We start from the raw sequence: 15,640 nt of genomic DNA, 5'->3' as shown, positions 1-15,640 counted from the left end.
TTTGTTTTACACAGTGCAATTTCTTTACAGCAAAACATAAATATAACTAGCACAGTTTCAGCAGTTCATGCAATACACAAAATCGTTATCTTCTTTGATTAAGACCTGCTTTTGCAGAAAAAACAATGTTCAAGTAACTACAGACTTTTCCTTAAAATACTGTATTGTATATCTTTAAAGCATTCACAATCTCCTATCTTATGAGGTATTCTAGCAGTTTTATCAGAGACTTGCATTATAGAGTTCTGAAAACTGCACTATATTTGTCAGAAAGGTACAAAATGTTAAGACTGATAAACCATAGGCACTTAAAGTGTAACTGTCGTTTCAATTTTTCCCATAAATCAATAGTGCAAGTGACGATAAGAAACTTTGTAATATATCTTACTAGATAAAAATGCCTCTTCCTACTCCTGAAACTGATGAATTACTCTAAATTCACCAAGAAAATCAGTGAATGCAGATTTTCAGCTTTCTGATGAATCGCACATCGGATCTCTATAAACTAAAGATTCAAGTTAAAAAATTTTACTTATATAATTATGTAATTAATTGGAAACTACATGGCATATCAACAGTGAATGGAAACCACAATTATCAGCTAATTTCATATCACTCAAAGTGCAAAAATTAAATCACCAGCAAATCCAATTTGTTTGAATTTCATTACAGCAACTCATAATGTGACTCAATGTGCCCTCAAATGCCTGTGTGCACTTCTGATAATGTCAGGGTATGCTCCAGATGATGTCCATGAGGATATCCTCCAAGATCGGGATCAGGGCATAAGTGCACTCCTACGGATGAGCTATTTTGGAAGAACTGGATTAACTGTGTAGCCTGAATGGGCTGCAGTATTCAACTTCTGCTATCTGTAGTAACTATTGATGAGCGAGCATGCTCGTTACTCGAGATTTACGAGCATGCTTGGGTGTTTTCCGAGTATCTTCAGCGTACTCAGGTGATATGTTTGAGTCTCTCTGTACGCATGATTTGTGACTGTTTGAGTCTCTCTGTACGCATGATTTGTGACTGTTTGACAACTTTAATACATGTGAGGAATGGCTGTTTCATTCCTCACATGTACTAAAGCTGTCAAAGTCGCAAATCATGCACACGGATTGACTGAAACATAACACCCGAGCACGCCAAAGAAACTCGGCAAGCAAGGGTTAAAAGAACATTCTCGCTCATCACTAGTAGTAACAAGAACACCAGCAAAGCACAAAGCTAGAGATGAATAAGGAAGGATTAAAAGAGAGGAGTTGCCTGTAACGTGGTGCAGAGCGGAAGCAGCGAGTGAGGCACTCATCTTCAGCGCCCTGGCACATTACATGAAAGTGTGGGTCCTGGCTGGGTATGTGGTCTTGTGCTGTGAGGGCCTTACGCCCTTAAAGGCCGCATGGAGCCATTGTTGTAGGTTTGCCAGGACCAGATGATACACAGTTCATTGAGGGAGACCACCATTTGAAAATAAACTCTTCACTTAACGGTAACTTCACTAGTCCCATTCTCTCAGTTCTGCTAAGGTCTGTTACGTTCTGCTTTACAAGCTCATGGTTTCATGGCTAGGTGTCCTGTAGTGATGAGCGAGTGTATTCGTTACTATTCGCACGGATAATATGGTATTCGGGTTACTCGTTATATTGCGAGTATTTGTGTACTCGCCTCGCTATATTCGGATGTCCTGCCCTGCAGTTTTGGCACCTCCTTTGCAGCCACTAAACATGTTGGGCTTCATAACCAATCACAGTAATGCCGCAGACATCTTGGTCGTGGCATTACTGTGATTGGCAGGCTGCCCAGAGTCATAGGGTCTATTTAAGCCCTGCAGCCGCCATTTTGTGCACATTGCGTCCGGAGCCTGTGTTCTACAATCATAGGGAGAGATCGCTGAGATGCTAGGGAGAGCGTTTAGGCCTCTTCATAAAACCAAAGCCCTTTTAAGGGCTACCTGCAGTGTGTACTAGTTCAGTGTAGGGTAGGGAGGGAGAGATACTCGAGCAGAGACAGTTTAAAGGAGCCGCTCACTAGCTCCATAATACCACCAAAAAATAGCTCTTTTCAGAGCTGAAGACACACAACAAAGTCAAAGTACAGGGAGGGAGAGATTGTGTATTAGGAAGGGAGAGGTTATAGTGTTCTTTCAGTGTCCATCTTAAAACAGCTGTTGTCAGAGGCAAAGAAATATTTTTCCAGCACACACAGAATTAGCATTGTGTGCTGCCTTTTTTTTCTTTAGCACCGGTCTATTTTCCCTGCTGTTTTAGGGGTCAGAGCCTGGCTTCTGTCCACATTAGTCCACTTAAAAAGGTGTTTTGTGCCCTACGCAAAGCAGAAGTCCAAACATTTCCTGCTGCCTGCTACCAAGTACGCACCAGCCCATTTTAACCACTGTTTTGGGATGACAGCCTGCCTTCTGCTGTCCACATTAGTCCACTTAAAAAGGCGATTTGTGCCCTACGCAAAGCAGTAGGCCAAACATTTCCTACTGCCTGCTACCAAGCATGCACCAGCCCATTTTAACCACTGTTTTTGGATGACAGCCTGGCTTCTGCTGTCCACATTAGTCCTCTTAAAAAGGCTTTTTGTGCCCTACGCAAAGCAGTATTCCAAACATTTTCTACTGCCTGCTACAAAGCACGCACCAGCCCATTTTAACCACTATTTTGGGGTCTCAGCCTGCCTTCTGTCCATATTAGTCCACTTAAAAAATCATTGAGTGCCCTGCACAAAGCAGTAGTCCAAACATTTCATACTGCCTGCAACAAAGCACACACCAGCCCATTTTAACCACTATTTTGGCTGTTACAGCTAGCTTGGCTTGTGCCATCAACATCTGAAAATCTGTCAACAAAACCCAAAATGCCAAAAAAGCCTGCTGTTAAGGGATGTGGACGTGGTGTTGTCAGTGGTGCGCGAGAAGGCACTCAGTCTGTGTCAGGTCAGAAGAAGCTTGATGCATCCACTATGTTCCTGGAAAAATTTCCCGGTCTGGAACGTAAACATGTGTGGAAGCCAGAAGAGCGAGAGCAGATTCTGTCTTGGATAGCAGACAAGGTCTCTACGCCTTTGTCAAGCAGCAACAAATTTTTCACGACCACAGAGTCTACTGTGGATACACAGGAGGCTGGCTCATCCAATCCTGAAACTGGTTCTCCTTCCTCCTGCCATTATCAGTTACAGGAGACATATGACCCCAAGCTTGGCCACTCCGAGGATCTGTTTGGTATGTATCATTTGGTTGGCTCTGGCCTATCGCCATGCAGCATTGAAGAGGGACAAGGGGAGGTGGCGTGCGTTGATGCTCAAGTATTTGAGAACTTACGGCCAGAAGAAAGCCACTCGGCGGAACGTCATTTACTGTCTCCAGAGGTGGAGACTGATGATGATAAGACACAGTTGCCATCAGGTCAGCCTACAATGTGAACTGGGAAGGAGGATGAGATGGAAGACGAGGTGGTCGATGATGAGTCCACTGATCTGACCTGGACCATTGGCATGCATAGCCATGACAGCAACACAGAGGAAGATGGATATGTAGCACCAACACAGGCACCAAGGGGTCGTGGTTTGCCCAGAGTGAGAACTGGGACAACTGTTCCCAAGAGCACCCCAGCTGTGCGCCAAGTCAAGGCAAAGGTGCGTTCAGCTGCTGTGTGGATTTTTTTTTCTGAAAGTCCTTCAGAGAAAAACATTGTAGTCTGTAGCATCTGCCATACCAAGTTGAGCAGAGGCCAGGGCAAAGGCAACCTAAGCACATGGCAGCCAAGTACCCCAGTAGGTGGGCAGAACCCCAGGGTATCAAATCTGCGTCTGCGGGTCAAACCAATGCCATGTCACCTGGGCTATGTCCTTCAGAATCTGCTGTTCAGGAAGCAGGCATTCATACCTTATGCCCACAAGCTGCGGTTGCTCACACACAACAAACATCAACCACATCCACTTCCTTGTCCCAGCAAAGCATCCAATTGTTCGTGCCTGAGAGCTTGGAAAGAAAGCGTAAATGCCCAGCCACGCACTCACAGGCACAAATACTAATCTCGCAGATTGCCAAATTGCTAGCTGTGGAGATGTTGCCATTTAGGCTTGTGGGAACACAGTCTTTCCGTGATCTCTTGGCTGTAGCTGCCCCCAGATATAGTGTTCCAGCCGCCACTATTTTGCCCAGAGTGCCGTCCCTGCGTTACACAAGCATGTGTTAAACAATCTGAACCGTGCTCTTCACCAACGCCGTAACCGGCAAGGTCCACCTAACAACAAACACCTGGACTTTTCTGTCACGGAACACTGGGTGAACCTGGTGGAGGGTGGGACAAAGGCGCAAACGGGAACATCACACATCCTACCTACGCCAAGAATAGCGGGCCCAACTTCTGTCAGGGCTTCCGCCTCTTCATATTCCACTTCCTCTCTCCCCTCCTCCTGCTCCTCATCCTCTGCTGAATTACCCTCCCCATCACTGCCAAGCTGGGACCTGTGCAGCAGTGCATCGGCAAAGCGGCAACATGCTCTGCTGAAGCTGATCTGTTTAGGTCAGAAAGCACACAGCTCAGTACACTACAATTATACGGTAAAGAGCAGTAACACACCATAATCCATTTGCACACATTGCTCTGGATTCACATCCTTCACTTGTTAAACAATTTATGGGGAAAAGAACCAAATCTTAGGAAATTGATGGGGAAAGGAATAAATGAATTCTCCACTCAATAAGTGTCTAATTATTAGTACATTAGTAAATAATTAAAATTTTAATTACCGGCAAATGATGGAAATGGGTGAAGGGGCAAAGAATACTATATATGAAGGCTTGAGTCATTAGATTATGTTAATCTAGCCCAGCAACAAAAATGGACTATTATCTAAAAGTATCCTGCCCACCCCTGTGTACCGACGCATTCATTAGTAGACCTTGTCTTTTAACCTCATGACATCAATCTACTAAGAAGCCTGTATTGATGGAAAATGCACTGACTAAATGCAGCTGAATGGTTAATTTGATTTCAGGGTTATAAATAATATCTAAATAATATATCTGGCTCTCATAGAAATATACATGTTTTTTTTTTAGATAGCAGAAAAAATAAACTGTGTGGACAACAGGTGAGTAATTTCATTGCACACAGCCTCAGATCATTTGATAGTCTGTCACATTGTATAGAAGCAATTAGCTTGCAGTGTACCGGAAAGCACTTTTGCAGATTAACAGAGTTTAATGCTACATTATAGTGATTTTTAAAGTCTTTTCTACTGCAGTTATACAATAAAATGGAATGATTCATCACTCTCAGTTAATCCATTATGTTAAAAAATCCAATTTCACATAGCAAATACCAATATTTTTATTATATTATATCAGTCAGCAAAAAACAAGCTGCTTATGTACCATAAAGCTTGACAAATACAAGAAAAAATCATATAGTGCACAAAGCAAAACAATGTTAGGGGGTTATTAAGAAGCTTTTCACATGTGATAAAAAAAAACCCTTGTAATTTGTTGTACTTTCTTCAGCTCATACTGCTTTGTAGAATGTTCAAATAGGATTGTACTTTTTTTTTTAACAAGTAGATTATCTAATAGTCTCAGGAAAGATTATATAACTGTGATTTCCAGAAAAAAACTACTAAAACTTGGCAATAACAACTGTACATAACAGGATAGATAGCAGCCTAGTGACAACCAAATGTCATTTTCACGTTTGCGTGTTGAACATTTAAGGGGTAACGTTTCTCCTTGTGGAGAGTGACAAGCCAAGCCTGGCATGCTAATGTGAGGAGGCTTATATGCCATGCAGTGCTCCTGTGGGAAATTGAATATGCAAATTGCCTCCTCAGACAAGAAGAGGACTTGAATTCTGGCGCCACCTATTGGAAGTAACAATCCTAAAAGTCACTATCAACCCTTTAACGAGCCTTGCCATATGACTTAAGATGAAAGCCAAAGCAGAATCTCAATTTGCAGACATGTTTTTTTGGGGTATTGCCCCTTGTCAGTGCAAAGTATGAGATCTGATTTGGCTGTATGAGAGACTTCTTTGTGGGATCTAATGGGTAACGTTTCTTCTTGTGGAGAGTGACATGCCTAGCCTGTCATGCCAATGTGAAGAGGCTTATAAGCCTTGCAATGCTCCTCTGTATAATTGAATATGCAAATTGCTTGTTCAGATGAGCATTGCAAGGCTTATAAGCCTCTACATATTGGCATGCCAGGCTAGGCATGTCACTCTCCACCACGAGAAATGTTACCCCTTAGATCCCACTAAGAAGCCTTTCACCTAGCCAAATCAGATCTCATACTTTGCACTGATGAGGGGCAATGCCCCAACACACTGAGTCTGCAAATTAAGATTTGGCTTTTATCCTAAGTCATATGGCAAGGCTAGTTAAAGGATTGAAAGTGACTTTTACGATTGCTATTTCCAATAGGAGGCACTAGAGTTTATGCCTCTGTCTCTCTAAAGAGGCAATTTGCATACTTGTTGAATATCTCACTCCTAGAAGATAAATGCTAATGAATTCTTCACCCCGTCACAGAGTTGTCCAATAGATGTTACAATTTTGGATTAGCCTAGGGCTACATGGCTGCATGTGTTATGCAACACTGAAATCCTATTGCAGCATTGCTTCTACAGATTTCCTATGGTGCTGCATTATGACCCGTAATCTTTTGCAACTGCGATACAGAATCGCAAGTGTTTCCAAGTATGTTGGATTTTCTGTTGCTGATCGCAAGTCACAAGTGACTCACTTGTGATAGATTTCAATGCAAGTCACATGTGATTGTGACATGCCTTAGGCTGTGTGCCCACTATGTATTTTTTAAGCGTTTCCGCAGCGGCAATTCCGCCGCAGAAATGCTTAAAAAACGCTTGGCTTAATATCCACATGACTACATGTGCACATGCGGATATTAAGCGATTCAATGTGCAGATGGTACCCGGGCCTGGAGAAGTGGAGACTCTCATCCAGACCCGGGTACCATAGCACCTGTAAAAAAAAAAAAAAAGAATTTAAAACAAAAAAATACATTATACTCACCTTCTGATGGCTCCCAGTCTCCTTAGTGATGCATCCTGGCTCCCCGGCAGCTCGCGATGGTCTAAAAGGACCTGCCATGACATCATTTAGTCATGTGACGGGTCACGCGACCGCTTACGTCGGCGGTCATGTGACCTGTCCTATAACTAAATTACATCATGGAAGGTTCTTTTACACCACCGCGAGACATCGGGGAGACTGGACACATCGGATAAGGAGACCGGGGACCATCGGCAGGTTAGTATAATGTTTGTTTTTTTTTTTTTACCATTTTTATTCTTTTTTTAACTAACTTGGTCACACTATATAAAATTCATGCCGGTTGCATGGATTTATATAGTGTGACCAAGTTGTCAAGCACTTTTCAAAGTGATGCTAAAATCGCGTGGAAAGCGCTGGACAACCCGCATGCGAAATCGCATGTGCAAAATGCGTGATAAACGCTTGTCCCTGGCTGAAAAAACGCATGTAAAATCCGCATGCGTTTTTTTCTGCTAGGGAGATGCAGAAACGCTCAGGAAAAATAAGGAGCATTTCTGCATCTTGGGCACATAGCCTAAGAGCTATCTAAGAGATGGACATTTTTTAAAACAAGATCACATCTATAAAATTATCTATTCTGAGAATTGCTGTAACCCCATCCTTAAGATGATGTTATGTTCTTCATTCAGCTGACCATTGAGGTTGCTTATTAATGGCAGCAGTCAGGTGTCTGAAAAAGACATCTTAGAATTCACTTTTGATTACATCCAGCTGGGATGACACGCATTAGAGCTAGGGTGTATATCTTATGTTATTACTTTAGAACATTCCCTTCCTTATAAGTAGAAGGTTGCAATTATCTTAACATTAGAAAGGAATGTTATGTAATGGCTACCATGTAATACTATTGCCTATTTATGGAAAATGCCTGGCTGACTGCAGTTTGCCATCTCATAATGTTCAAATTTGCATGAAACCACAAATTTCAGGAAATTTGACTGAAACTCCATCAGTCCTCTCATCTCTGCTCTTGACAAACCAACTGGATGGCCCTGTGGCTGCTAAAAGATGTCCACTCCAACTCAGATGCCAGCAAGGTGGAGGTGGGGTACTACTATGGGCTGATTTTATTAAAGATGAGCTAGTTGTACCTTTTCACGGTTGAAGATCAGAATCAACTACCAAACCTAATGCTAGTTTTTAGAATACACTTTCTTCCAGCAGTGGTAGAGTAAAAAGCCTGCATCTTTCAAGAAAACCATGTATTCTATGCAGGACAATGCTCCATCGCATGCATCAAAGTCTTTACTGCTTGGCTAGCCAGTAAAAGTCTGAAAGATGAAAGTATAATAATGACCTAAACCCTATTGAGAACTTGTCGGCCCTTCTTAAACTGGACATTTATAGTGAAGGAAAACAGTACACCTTTCTGAACAATGAGGCTGTGGTTGGTGCTGCCCAAAAAATTGATCAATACAGTATATGTTATTAAGAAACTGACAGACTCCATAGATGGAAGGCTTATGACTGTTATTGAAAAGAAGGGTTTTTCTATATTGGACACTGATATATATTTTTTGAAATATCAGAAATGTATTTTTGTATATTTTGAGTTGTTCGGTCATTAGGGTATGTGCACACGATGCAGAAATGAAGCAGAAAATTTCTGCATTATTTCTGGATCTCCCTGGCAGAAAAAACGCATGCAGATTGTGCATGCGTTTTTCCTGTGGAATACATGCAGATTCACATGCGTTTCCGCATGTGGATTGACAAGCGCTTTCCAGGCGATTTTAGCATCACCTGGAAATTGCTTGACAACTAGGTCACACTATATAAATCCATGCAAACAGCATGGATTTATATAGTGTGACCAGAGAGAGTGTATATGCTTACCTCCGATGGCCCGTGCTGTCCTGCTCAATCCGTTCTACCGGCTGCCGGCAACTTTGAATTGAAAGACCTGCCGACGTCAGCGTCACGTGACCCTTCACATGACTCTGACGTCAGCGCAGGTCCTACAACTCACTGCAAAGTGCCGGGAACCAAGCAGGAGCGCTGCGCGGGCCGACAGAAGGTAAGTATACATTTATTTTTTATTTTATTCTTGTTTTACAGCTTTTTTAATTGTACCTGGGTGTGGATGAGACTCTCCTCTCCTCCACACCCGGGTACCATCCGCACATTAGAACGCGCCAATAGCGCAAGTACAAATGCAGTCTTGCGGAATTGGCGCGTTCTAATGCAAGTCAATGGCGGCGAAAACGCCGCGTTTACGCAAAATTAATTGACATGCTGCGGATTTTTGAGCGCAGCGTTTACTCTGCGGAAAAATCCGCATCATGGGCATAGCACATGCGGATTTCAATTGGGGAACATTGCTGCCCTTCTACCATGCGTTTTTAATGCGTTTCCACGGCGTTTTACGCAACTGCAAAAACGCCGCGGAAACGCATTAAATACGCATCGTGTGAACTCAGCCTTATTCTCACTTTAACAGATGAAAATAAACAACTGAGATGGGAACATTTACATTTTTTAATTACATGCATAATAATTCTGCACACTAATAGTTGCCCAATAATTCTGCACATTTAGATAATCTCCTATGAAAGACAAAACCTTTTACATATTCAGGTTTATTAACCTCTTGGATTACCGACAGAACTGGAGTTGTTCAATAATAAAATGAATCAACAAAAATACAAATTGCCTAATAATTGTGAACAGAGTGTAGACTGACTCCTGAAGTCAGACATTTAATATTAAACATGTTCTCCTGTTACAGATCTTTTTAAAATCAATTTCAATTAAGTTCATCAACTATAATTTTTTGGCATCAGCTCTATTCTGCAGTGTTTTAGAAAGCATTGTATCATTATAAGAGCGATAGAACAATAAAACTACAGTTTGATTGAAATTTATGGATAGCACTTCATTTGTATTTCTTGCATTTTGAAAGACTTCATACATTATAATTATGAGTTTATACCTGCAGAGAAATCGTTGTTTGCGAAGAAAAAAAAATATCTCCATCTATTTCCTAATAGTAAAAAAAAACATAATGGGAAATACTTAGAGAACAATGGCAATTAAATACAATGTAATACTCAAGGTTTCAGGAACTTAAAATGTGCACTATAAAAATGAATTATTAAACTTGAAATGAAATACAAAAATTAAGATAAAACTGATACAGATCATAAACTGAACGTTTTAATGAGATTTCAAAATCTGTCAGCAAATCCATTATTCTAGCTATAAGATAAAAATGGAGCTTTATCATTCTTACATTTTCTGTGGTGCCTCTTCATATTTTTTGTAAAAAAAAAAAAATAATTTCAGAAGTGAAATTTTCTTTACAAAAATTATCAGAGAATTTTGGTTTGATAATTTTCAATTATTTTGCCTTTGCAGTAACAATAACATTGAATTTTACCAAGATTTTGAAAAAATGTCATTGCCAATTGTATTAAAATATTGATGCTTGCAACATGATAAATATTGCTGTTAAAAACATTTTGCTGGCAGCAACGGCTTTTTGTACCATAAAAAATGACTGTTAAAAACATTCTGGTTTGGTTTGGTGACCTATGGTGATGTTCTTATTTTTCTATAATAAATTTACAAGTTTTTAAACTTTATCCTGATGCTGGAATATTACTTTCTTCCATAAAAAATGGCGGTTAGGTATCTTACATTGAGACTGAGCGCATGTGATTCTTTTGAAAATGGCAGTAAAATCCAGGTGGTCTGGCATCGGTTGTGGTGAACTTGGACAATGGAAGTTTAATTTCCATGTAACTCAACTATTGAAAACATGTTTCTTGGGCATTCAAAAGGAGGTCTTACAATGCAATGGAGATAGAGGAGGAAGTGTATGGAAACCAGTAGATAAGGATGATGATGGGGCAGATGACAATGACAAGGCACTACGTGTAGATGCAGTTTGATTACCAGAAAGGTGATCAAGAGGAGAAGAAGGAGGATAGCTTGAGTCTTAATCATTGTGCTGGTCAGTTTGCTTTCCCCACATGGGCACCTGTGTTTTTTTTCTTTTTTTGATGATCCTTGCTAATCAAATTACATTGTTTGAAATCGCGGTCACCCACGAATTTCCGGATATTCAATTTGAAGTCAACCCTCTGTGGATCAATCGGCTCATCTCTAGTTATGACTGATAATAACCTAGTATTCTTGTTGATTCTAAAGCCAATGAACTGAATCCATTCTTACCTGTCACCATGACAGGAAGATGACCACATCATAAATAGTGTTGAGCTAATTTGTTCGGCATTTCAAATTCGTGTTCGTGTTCGGGGTTCCGACTTGTTCGCGCCAAAAAATCGGCTCCACCCATGAACATCCCTGATTTGCAAATCAGGGAAGTTCATGGGCAGAGCCGATTTTTTGGAGCGAAGAAGTTGGAACCCCGAACACGAACACGAATTTGAAATGCCGAACAAATTAGCTCAACACTAATCATAAGCGATGCTGAAAAACATCTCACCACTATCGATATTGCATATATCCAAACATTTGAATCCTTCCACCTTGCCCCATGGATGACTAGACAAAGCCATCCATAACTTTGGATTCCTACATGAGGACACATTAGTTTAGCCTCCACCCTCTTTGAAGTTCATTTTGTAGAATAATCCACTGGAAAATGGGACATTTGTCAGATATAGTATATTCATTCACTAAAGATAACAGCTGCCTTTCTGTCAACCCATTGCTCTACATGAACTATGCCTATTGTTTCTAAGAAGTAATCACCAAATTATAGCCCACTAGTTACAAATATTTCCAGGAATAAAAGTGCCTTTAATGGATATAGATCAGCTGCAAGTAAGGAGACATCCGCAGCTCATTATAAAAGAGAAAAAGAAGAATATCCTGATCAATATATGAATTGAATTTTAGTGGTCGAGTTTCTTGACTGCTTTCTAATCTGCAGGAAGCAAGATGTTTACTTCAGGTGATGGAAAAATATACTATGGCAGTTTTTCGCTTCTAGTTAACATGGTGATGATCATGTTAGTCCTATTTTAAACTGACTATTTAGAAGAAGCAATATCCAGTAATTACTCCTGATCTCTTGAATGCAGCCTTCCAAGACATACTATTAACTGATCATAGTAAGCAAACTAGATGAAATCATTTACCTGCCAAGTTTTATTACACATTGTTACATGTTATCGCTGCTGAAATACAGAATGTCAATAAGTTACCAGTTACACAGAGGCTTAACTTTAGGAGCGAGTTGTAACATAAAAGGAGCTCAGGCAAAGGGTGGAATTGTTAATGATACATTCCATGCTAAGATTGTGTATCGTTCCTGGGCAACTATTACCAAACGGCCAAGCAGCAGCAGGATAGCGGTGGGGGAGTCAGTGTCTGTGAATACAGCGAGCAAGCATTAACCAAGAGTCACTCAGTCCTCAGTCATTACTGCACGACTGTTGATGGTAAGTGGTCCAGGCTAGCAGCAGCTGTGGGAGTGAGTGTCAATGTGAACACAGAAGGCAGCTACATCAAGTATGTTGCAAAGTCCTAATCCTGACTCCTTTCTGTGTCTCAAGTATAAATCATGATAATACTCACTGCACTAGGCAAACCTCTTTCCCTTCCTACAGCAAAGTAAGACCCCTATGACATACTGTATATCAGAGACACAGCAGTTCCTCTGTGCTGTTATTAGATGCTTGTCCTTGCCTTTGGCAATATTTCCTTATGGTCTTGGTGCAACCCAGTAGTGTAGTATTGTATTTTTATTTTTTTTTATGGGGAGTGAATTATACTGTATGGAGGCCTATGGGGAGTGCTTGATACTATATAGAGACCTATGGGAAGTACATGATACCATATGGAGGCCTATGGGGAGTGCATTGTACTATATGGAGGCCTATACGGAGTGCATTATACTATATAGAGGCCTATGGGAAGTGCTTGATACTATATAGAGACCTATGGGGAGTACATTATACTATATAGAGGCCTATGGGGAGTGCATTATGCTATATTGATGCATATGGGGAGTGCATTATACTGTATTGAGGCCTATGGGGAGTGCATTATACTGTATGGAGGCATATGGAAATTGCATTATACTGTATGGAGACCTATGGGGAGTACATTATACTATATAGAGGCCTATGGGGAGTACATTATACTATATTGATGCATATGGGGAGTGCATTATACTGTATTGAGGGCTATGGGGAGTGCATTATACTGTATGGAGGCATATGGAAATTGCATTATAATGTATGGAGGCCTATGGGGAGTGCATTATACTGTATAGAAGCCTATTGGGAGTGCATTATACTGTATGAAGGCCTATGGAGGTAAGTTATACTATATGGAGGCATATGGGGAGTGCATTATATTGTATGGAGGCCTATGGGGAGTGCATTATATTGTATGGAGGCCTATGGGGAGTACATGATATTATATAGAGGACTATGGGAACTGCATTATACTGTATAGAGGCCTATGGGGAATGCATTATACTATATAGAGGCCTATGGGAGTGCATTATACTAGAAAGAGGCCTAGGAGGAGAGCATTATACTGTATGGAGGCCTATGAGGAGTGCATGATACTATATAGAGGCCTTTGGGGAGTGAATTATACTAGACAGAGGCCTAAGGGGAGTGCATTATGTTGTATGGAGGCCTATGGGGATTGCATGATACCATATGGAGGCCTATGGGGAGTGCATTGTACTATATGGAGGCCTATACGGAGTGCATTATACTATATAGAGGCCTATGGGGAGTGCATGATACTATATAGAGGGGTATGGGGAGTGCATTATACTGTATGGAGGCCTATACGGAGTGCATTATACTATATTGGGGTCTATGGGGAGTGTATGATACTATACAGAGGTCTATGGAGAGTGATTATACTATATGGAGGCTTATGGGGAGTGCATTATACTATATAGGGCCTATGGGGAGTGCATTTTATTATATAGAAGTCTATAGGGAGTGCATTATACTATGTGCAGGACAATGGCAGTGCATTATACTATGTAGAGGCCTATAGGGAGAGCATTATACTATATGGGGGCCTATGTGGAGTGCATGATACTATATGGAGGCCTATGGGGAGTGCATAATACTATATGGAGACATATGAGGAGTGCAGTATACTATGTGGAAGACAATGGAGTGCATTATACTATATGAAGGCTATTTAGGGGGCCATCATATAGTGAGGGGTCAAAATACAGTGTGGGAATTACATTGAGGGGACCATCATACAGTGTGGGATCTAATGTGGGGTATTTGTACACTGTTGGGGCTGTCATACAGTGTTGTCGCCAACAAACAGTTTGGGGGCTACTAAGGGGTCAGTATACTGTGTGGGGGCATTATATTGTGTATAGGAGAGCATCATACTGTGTAGAGGGAAGCTTTACAGGGGAGACATTCCGGACATTATTAAAGTGTTAAGTGGGCACTTATTGTTATAGGGGCACTCTGGGTATTGTGACTGTCAAAGGGGCACACAGAGGGCATTATTACTTTCTAAGGGGGGGGGGCAAAATGTGGGCTCTGTTTTTTAGGGCACTTGCACAGGGCATTAATATATTCTAGAGGTTTGTTTTTCCGTCAAGAGGGCACACAGTGCCACATAGCAGGCGCAGTAATAGTGACACATACGGCGGCAGCAGATCAGCATTGGGGTATCAGCAGGATGAGGAGTTTGTGTAGGTTGGAAATTGTTGGAGACGGTGCCTGAAATGTAAAGAGTCAAATGAGTCTTTGTTGTAATCTCTGCAGACGAGTCCTGGCTGAAGAAGTTGCCATGTCGGTCTGGGCCAGAAGGAAAAGACGGGAAAAGTGAATGATTTCATCAGAAAGAACGTCAGCTGTAAGTCACCATCTATAACTGCACTGTAATCTCCTATATGTTCTGCAGGACTGATATCTACCACTATATGGTCACCATATGGCGGTAATATCAGTGTTGGTCTTTGTATAGAAATTTTAATTAGTAACAGCGCGGTTATCTGCCACCATAGCTGTAATCACTGTTAGCTGGTTAAGGGCCCACTCAGAAGTTTTACCCACCCTAAACCAAAACACTAGCTACGCTAGCTCCAATTTGTTGACATTCGGACTAAAAACCACCCCCTTTATGGTAAATACTTTAGGAAAACAATTGTGCTATACAACTATATTCTACATAAATATTGAAAAATGAAACAATCTTTAGGCTACATTCACACGTTCAGTATTTGGTCAGTATTTTATATCAGTATTTGTACTCCAAAACCAGGAGTTGATGAAAATTGCAGAAGCGGTGACGTGTTTCTATTATACTCTTCCTCTGATTGTTTCACTCCTGGTTTTGGTTTACAATTTACTGAGGTTTATTGGTAACCCTCTCCTGCTGTTCATGTTGCCATTTTAAGGTTATGTCCATTCCTCAGGCCTGTAAAATGTTTTTATTCAATAAAGTTTTTTGACATTTTTCCTATTCTTGTGAGGCCTATTACCCTTTCTTCCTTTTCGGATGTGTGGTGTTAGTTAGGCCTATAGATGCCACAGCAAAATCACGGGGTGCTTATGGGCTTTCCCTCTGTCAAGCTCATCATGGG

At 41.1% G+C, this 15,640-nt stretch overlaps 1 protein-coding gene and 1 long non-coding RNA gene across 3 annotated transcripts in view; one reads left to right on the top strand and one right to left on the bottom strand.

Annotated features, from left to right (window-relative positions):
- The window catches only part of KCTD16 (potassium channel tetramerization domain containing 16), a 449,673-nt gene that overhangs the window by 41,888 nt on the left and 392,145 nt on the right, over positions 1-15,640 (bottom strand). The gene's annotated exons all lie outside the window — the stretch shown is intronic.
- Positions 12,280-15,640, top strand: part of LOC141165569 (uncharacterized) — a 46,150-nt gene continuing 42,789 nt past the window's right edge. Inside the window, exons 1-2 of one of the 2 annotated variants that reach the window (XR_012251175.1) lie at positions 12,280-12,494; positions 14,820-14,910. This is a non-coding gene — a long non-coding RNA (uncharacterized lncRNA). The remainder of the gene's footprint in view (positions 12,495-14,819; positions 14,911-15,640) is intronic. The other variant, XR_012251174.1, reaches the window with a different exon arrangement.

Source organism: Phyllobates terribilis, unplaced genomic scaffold (assembly GCF_046119375.1).
Source record: "Phyllobates terribilis strain yellow unplaced genomic scaffold, ASM4611937v1 Scaffold_11__3_contigs__length_659146591, whole genome shotgun sequence".
Taxonomy (NCBI): Eukaryota; Metazoa; Chordata; class Amphibia; order Anura; family Dendrobatidae; genus Phyllobates; species Phyllobates terribilis.
This window is presented reverse-complemented; position numbering and strand designations above follow the sequence as displayed.